This window comes from Mustela nigripes, chromosome 3 (genome assembly GCF_022355385.1).
Source record: "Mustela nigripes isolate SB6536 chromosome 3, MUSNIG.SB6536, whole genome shotgun sequence".
Classification (NCBI taxonomy): domain Eukaryota; kingdom Metazoa; phylum Chordata; class Mammalia; order Carnivora; family Mustelidae; genus Mustela; species Mustela nigripes.
In genome coordinates this window covers 124628767-124635917 of record NC_081559.1, presented here as the reverse complement: position 1 = coordinate 124635917, position 7151 = coordinate 124628767, and the positions used below count along the sequence as shown (strand labels likewise).

The 7151-nt window shown below is 43.2% G+C and overlaps 1 long non-coding RNA gene across 1 annotated transcript in view; it reads left to right on the top strand.

Moving 5' to 3' along the window:
* The window catches only part of LOC132013119 (uncharacterized), a 6062-nt gene extending 2126 nt beyond the window's left edge, over positions 1–3936 (top strand). The window contains exons 2-3 of the long non-coding RNA XR_009402880.1: positions 3704–3793; positions 3881–3936. This is a non-coding gene — a long non-coding RNA (uncharacterized LOC132013119). The remainder of the gene's footprint in view (positions 1–3703; positions 3794–3880) is intronic.
* The last annotated feature ends 3215 nt before the right edge of the window (positions 3937–7151 follow it).

Below are 7151 nucleotides of genomic sequence, written 5' to 3'. Positions count from 1 at the left end.
GGAGGAGGAGGAGGAGGAGGAGGAGGAGGAGGAGGAGGAAGAGGAGGAGGAAGAAGAAGAAGGATAAGAAGAAGAAAGAAAAATGCCTCATGCATTTGCTTCTGGTGGAACAGAGAGGCCCCACACATGTTATATGCTAAAACAGCTTATAATTGAGATTTTTGATTGGAGAGGAAGCTAAATATCACCAGTTAAAAATAGTAAGATGTCTCACCTTGAATTTGATCATTTTAACTTTGAATGCAATAACTGGACTGGAAAATCTAACAGGCTTTCAATGTAACTTCCATTTATTTAATTACTTGATCACATAAATTCATTATTAATTTTCTCAGTGGGCCAAGCTTATGTCAACCCAGCCTCTGGTATTTTCTGCCTGAATTTTGCAATGGGACAACCCAAGAACCCAGGCTGCAGATATAGGAAAATGGCTAGCTAGGGTTGAAGGCAGGAGAAGGGGTGGGGGGCTGTATGCCGCAGAACACAAAGTCAACCAACACTCAGTACTTCTAGGAAATCCTCTATGATGGCTTTTCAGATCCTGGATAGAGGCGCATGCCGTCTTTAGGACACCCATTTTGCCAGAGCCACTGTGAGTGAGAAGCCTTGGGTGCTTTCTTTTTTGCGCATGGGCGCTGGTGCAGATTTTTCAAAAGATCCTTGTCACTTGGGTAGAGGTAATGTTCACGCAGCTGCTGCACGGTGATCAGCAACGCTAAGAGACAGATCCATGTCCAGATTTAAGGGCATACAGGGCATCCCCAACCACTTGCAGGGTACTATGGAAAAGAGGCTTCACAAGGCACTGCTGGTGTAGTTTATGGTGCACCTGCCCTCACACTCGGGGTGAGCAGGGCGCACTGGGAGCGCGGCGCGGCTGAGATGCAGGGCCCAGCTTCCATAGCCCGTAACTACTCGGTTTCTGCCTGGGAGTCTCAGCTTTGGCTCTTATAGCGCTGGAAATATCGTGCACCAGGGGTAACTTGGACTTGTGCCTGGTGGTTAGAACTCCGTCTTTTGATATTACCATTCATTTTTAAGATCTTTTAAGAAAAGGAGAGAGCATCACGGTTGCCTCCTGTCTCTGTGCCCTTTGCCAAGAGTTCAGTATCACAGCACTATGTTAAAGATAGGCCGGCCTTGTAAGTGCTACTCAGTACAATGAAATAGCACCTTCGTGAGTGGTACTTGACCCCAGATAATCTAACATATAGCCAGGATGCAGTTGGGAAACATAAGTCTCTTTGCTAGGAGCATAAAGTTAGCACAGAATGTGGAGGCCTGAATTCCCCCCCACACCCCGCCACACACACACCTCCGCTCTGCACCCAGGTGTTCAGTGGCTCAGAAAGAGCATCCTCCTGCAGAGGAATGACATTGACTGCCCAGGTTCCCACAGCACTGAGTGTCTGCAGTGTATTACAGGTATTACCTGCCAAGCTCTTATCTTATGTTCTCTTCCCAACAAAACCCTAAAACCTTGTTTATTGTCCCTGATGTTTTAAGATACGGAAAATAAGAGGACAAACTCGGGTCCAAAGCCTCCTGGCTGGTGAAGGTTAAAATTGATATTCTGACCCCAGCCCAATGCTGTTAACTTTGGCACATGCACACTTGTTACTGCCTGTCACCCTGAATTTGCTTTCAGTGACACAAGCCAAGTGAGGCACATAAAAAGACTTTAAAGTACATAATTTATTCCAAAGCCAATTTCATAATTTTATTTATTTATTATTATTATTATTATTACTATAACTACTGTTCATTGCTGTTGTTTAATAACTGGCTTAACAAAAGATCACAAGAAAGAGCTCAATAAAATTTCTACAATAAGAAGCAGTTCCTGGTAGTGGCTCCCAAATAAGCCCCTGGCCATTGAAGTCCTCACAGTGGTTGTCAGCCGAGTCAGGGTCCCACCACACCTCTACCTCACCCCACCGCCCTGTGCTCCCAGCCAGATCTGTGACCCTGCTTCCTTCAGGGCAACAAGAAGGAACCCACAGGAAAGGACTTGAGAGAGTATGTAGCTCTTCACTCAGAGAGGTAACGACATGACTGATGACGGACATAGATTAGGTGCCTCTCACCCACGGCAGCTTCCAGTCTCACATGTGTTTTAACTTGGCAATGAAGACAGGAAGGATACTAGCAGCCCCTGCGAGTGACCAGTGATGGCTGGTGAAGAAAAGTCACGTTGATTTGCCTACGAGGACCAACTTGGTCATGAGGGACAGTTAGCGAGGGAGACACTGATTCTGGAAAACAAAAGTGGGAAAAATGATTTTGTGTTTTATTACCAAGAACTTCCTTTATCTGCGGACACAGAATAGGATGTGAAGACTGTTTCCTCTATTTTCGGTTTGCATTTGGCGACACCAGATGGAAGAGCCCATTTGGTTCTCTGGTAGGGTTTTCCTTTCAATCATTTATACCCATGTAATGAGGACCTACTCTGTGCCAAGCTCTGTGCTACCAGCTAAGGATGTTAGAGTGAGTGGTTTTTTCCCACCTGAGTCAGGCAAGTGAATTAATCCCGTTGATAATAAATATTGAGAAAATGGACAGTATTCTCTGGGACAGACCAACCGATGTTAACAGTCCACCTCAGTATTTTGGTGATTTAGCATGTCACTGCCCCTTCGGTGGAAAGAGCCCTGCTCATCATGTATCATCATTATGAAACCCAAGCTCTTCTGCCCCAAGGCTTCACCTTCCTCTATGATCCTTCCCAGAGTTCTCTTCCTCCTGTTAGTGAATGGAAAGAGAGAAGGAGAATTGCCCTTAGAGGGTTTTTTGGGGCTTCCCCCCAAAATGGCATAGATTATATCAGAATTCAGACATATGGACATATCTAAATGCAAGGGAGGGTAGAAAATATAAACTTGATGTATACAAAGCTATACAGGAGAACCTGAATATTTGTGCAATCTAGAAACTCTGACATGGAGTTATGTTCAAATACCAACCCTAACAGTTTCCCTGTTTTAAAAGGGTGGAAGTTACATTGGCTGAGGCCTTCCCAGTTAGTCATGGACCAAATCATCTCCCTTATTCCCTGTTAACAGCCCCATTTTGTTTGTTGGGCCCTGCCCCAGGTGTTAAGCTCTCAGTCTTCCAAACTTATCATGACTGATTCTATTTGGCTAACACAAGTTCTCAGCTTTTCTTGCAACTAATGGTGGCAATGAGATGTAGATAGATATCTAATGAGGGATTCTGAGAAAACAGTTTCTTTCTGATAAAGGGGCAGGCCTGGAAAGTAAGCTTGCTATCATGTTCTCTTCACCTTGCTTCTTGCCCTTGCGTGTGGTGATAGGAACAGAATTTGGAACTGTGGCAGCCATTTTGAGACAATGAGGCAACAGCATGAGGAAAAAAAAAAATCTTGTAACTATATGTACTCATTTGCCTGAGACAATCTCAGGTGAATCCTGCTGGCCCAGTATAATTTTTGATAATGCCCTTTTCATACTCAAAAGTGTTCTAAATTGGACAACAAATTCATGGTCAGTCCCAGAAAAATCTTGAGATGTTGAAGCTGATAGGAAACAGTGATTAACTTCAATGTTGTGGAGTGGCTGGCCCAGCTCTGGAAGATTTACCTCCTGATTTTGATTTTAAGTAAATAGCAGATGTCTCCTGTGTAAGCCTGTGTTAATCCAGTTTGCTGTTACTTTCAACTAAAAGCTTTCTTTCTTGCTAGACTTATCTTCAAATCTGGGATTTTGGAGCCAACATTAGAGCTTGACCACTAATTTCAAACTACAGCCTTTTAAAGTTCTGAAGTTTGAGGGTAAGTTTCTCTTTCTGTAATTCCTGAATTGGCATGAGAATTACTGAAATGCTGCACAGAAGGCTTATTTTGTGGTATTTCCAATAGGAACCAGAAGTGGAAGTGTCAAAACTCTCACCAGGAAGCTTGTTACGAGATGTTCTACCCAAGCTGGCACCCTCAGGTAGTTTGGAAAGTACAAATAAGAGGTATAAAAAACTCTTCAATCCATCTGATTTTCCAACTCTTTGGATTTCAACTTCTCCAAGCAGATAGTATGCTTCTCATAAATCTTGAAAGGTTTAAATTAGAACATTTTCCTTTATTTTATCGTAAATACAGAACAAATTGTCAAAGAAATGAGGACTAGAATCCAGGGGGAATATGTGACACTTTGCTGTCTATTGAATATGAGAAGACTTACTGGTCAGATCTTACTGATGAGAAAGAAGTGCCAAGTGTCTGGGAGAAATTGCAAGAGAGGTAAAAAATAAGTCACCAAAAGCATTTGAAAGTTAAGTGACAAATTTATAGATTAATTCCACTGTATGATTTATCTATGCCATGCGGTGTAGTGTCATATCACAGAGCAATCCCCCATCCTCCACCTCCACCAGAGCAATCCCCCCATCCTCCACCTCCACCAGGACAACAGGACCACAGGATGAACCATTGATGCCCTTAGTTCATTAACACCAATTGCTGACTAAAAGACAATTTGCATATGTTTGCAATAATCAGGTGCAATTTGAGATAAGTTTCTAATATGGTCAATAGATACTTCAAAAAAAGAAAGATTTAATTGTTTTAGAGTGAGAGAAAGAGCTTGCACATGGAGTGGAGGAGGGGCAGAGGGAAAGAGAGAATCATCAGCAAACTCCATGCTGAGTATGGAGCCAGACACAGGGCTCAATCTAATGACCCTGAGACCATGACTTAAGCTGAAACCAAGAGTTGGTCGCTTAACTGACTGCGCCACCTAGGCCCCCTGTGGCTAATAGTTACTTTTTAAAAAATATTTTTCTCATAGTTTTCATTTTCCAAATAGTCATCCGCCCTGTTTCATCACAGTTGCTGTTTCTTTCAATAATCAGCGTCACTTAGATCTGAACGCATCTCACACTTTCAGGTCTCTTGCTTAACACTGTTTTTCTTTGGAGTTAACTTGACATGAATTGGTTCATTCTATTATCCTAATTAATGGATGATCTTTTACTTTTATCCAGTTAGGTCACTAATATGTCCTGCCTGACCTTCCTCTAACTAATTTTAAACACAGCTGCCAGAATGGTTTTTTCAAATGTCAATGCAATGCCAACTAACCTCTGGTTGAAACCCTGAAGTGGGTATGCATTCCGAGAAGGGTGGGGCCTCACCCCACTTCCCACGTAGCAAGGTCAACACAACTCTTTATGATCTGGTTCTTTCTTGCTTTTCGGAACTCACAGGCCCAGGCTCCTACCCCATCCTGAGTCCCTGCCCCAGCCATAAGGAACTTCTTTTAATCTCCAACTTGGGGGATGCTCTGTCTTCCCTCTTTGCATTCTGTGGGTCTGTGCTTGGTATTCCTTCTCTGTGGAATGTTCTTCCTACCCCTACAACCACAACATCCATTGATTATGCCCACTTCTCTCCCCAACCTCAGCTTCGTTAGTACTTTCTCTGGAAAGGCTTCTCCAACCTGGAAATCCCTGCTGGGCGACCCTTCTAGGCATTCCCAGACTTTCCCCATTAGCACTAAGCCCACTGTATGTTGATTGCCTAATTACTGGTTTAGATTCTCTGCTAATCTAAACAGCCTATTCCACCGGTGGGCAATATAATAACTTCCATGTATAATAACCTCCAATATAGTAACCTCCATATTCTAACCCTCAAAACCATGAGTATGTGATTAGTTTGGGGGTTGCAGATGGAATTAAGGTGGAGCATCAGTTAATTTGAAGGTAACGAGATGATTCTGGGTTGTCAAGGTGGGTCCAGTGCAATCACAAGAGTCCTTAAAAGTAGAAGGGGAGGCAGAAGAAAGAGAGAGTCATGACTATGGAGTGATGACCAGGGACATGCACCATTGCTGGCTTTGAAGATGCAGCAAGGGAGCCATGAGCCAAGGAATGTGGGCAGCCTCTAGAACCTGGAAAGGCACGGAAAAGGATTCCCCTGGAGCTGCCAAAAAATAATGTACCCTTGCATATACCTTCATTTCAGTCCAGTGAGGCCCATTTTGAACCTCTAACCAATAGAACTGAAGATAATAAATGTGTGTTGTTTTGAGTCACTGAGTATATGGTTATTTTTTACAGCAGCAATAGAAACAATAACACAGGAAAGAAATGCTCTCTCTCTTGCTCATCATTTCAGCCCAAGGTGTGCATTAATCCCTGAAATGTGGTCAGTGGCTCAACAGCTACTCATTGGATGGGAGAATAGAATGGCAGGGCCAGGAAGGACTCTTAGGTGACACTCTGTAACAGTCAGTGTGATTCAGAGTGATGCTCACAGTCTTCCTCCCGAAATCCTGCCCATGAAGATGATTCTCCACCAGGTACTTATCTCCATGTTTGATTTTTTGCTAGAGAGGAAGAACATTCTTCTCTCTGGAAGAGGTTAAGATGATACATACACTGACGGTAATGAGAGGGAAGAAAGGGGAGAAGCTCGTCAAGGAGAGAAGAAAGGAAAGCTGGGTCCGGAGAAAAGCTGGGTCAGGAGAAAAGGGGAGAAACTGGGTCTGGAAAGACGAAAGGGGAGGAGCTAGGTCATGGGAGTAGGTAGGTCAAGGAGAGAAGAAAGGGGAGAAGCTGGCTCAGGAGAGAAGCTGGGTCAGAAGAGAAGAAAGGGGAGAAGCTGAGTTAGGAGAGAATCTGGGTCAGGAGAGAAGGGGAGAAAGTGGGTCGGGAATGTAGAAAGGAGAGGAGCTGGGTCAAGGGAGAAGCTGGGTCAGGAAGAAAGAGGACAAACTGGGTCAGGAAAGAAGCTCTTATGAATTTAGGGCAACTGAGAGGCCTGAGTGTTGAGCATGAGGGCTTTTGATAGATATTTTTGACGATTATGAACTAGAGCTGTTTTAGTGTCTTTGTAAGACAAAAGTCTAAAATGTGATTGTTTTAAAATCAACTATGACTCTTAAATTGTGTGCCTTTAAAAATCTTTCTGCAAAGACTGGGTCATTTAGGCATTCTACAGTTGTTAGGGTTACACTACTTTTGATACAATAGCACAATGACATAAACACACTGTTGAGTCCATTTTGGATATATGAAATTTAAGTATACTCTCTGTTGACAAAACGATATATATCTTTTTTTCTCAATCTATCGAGTTACTGGAAGCAAACCCATGAGTTCTTGGTTGATCTCATTCACTATAAGATACAGCG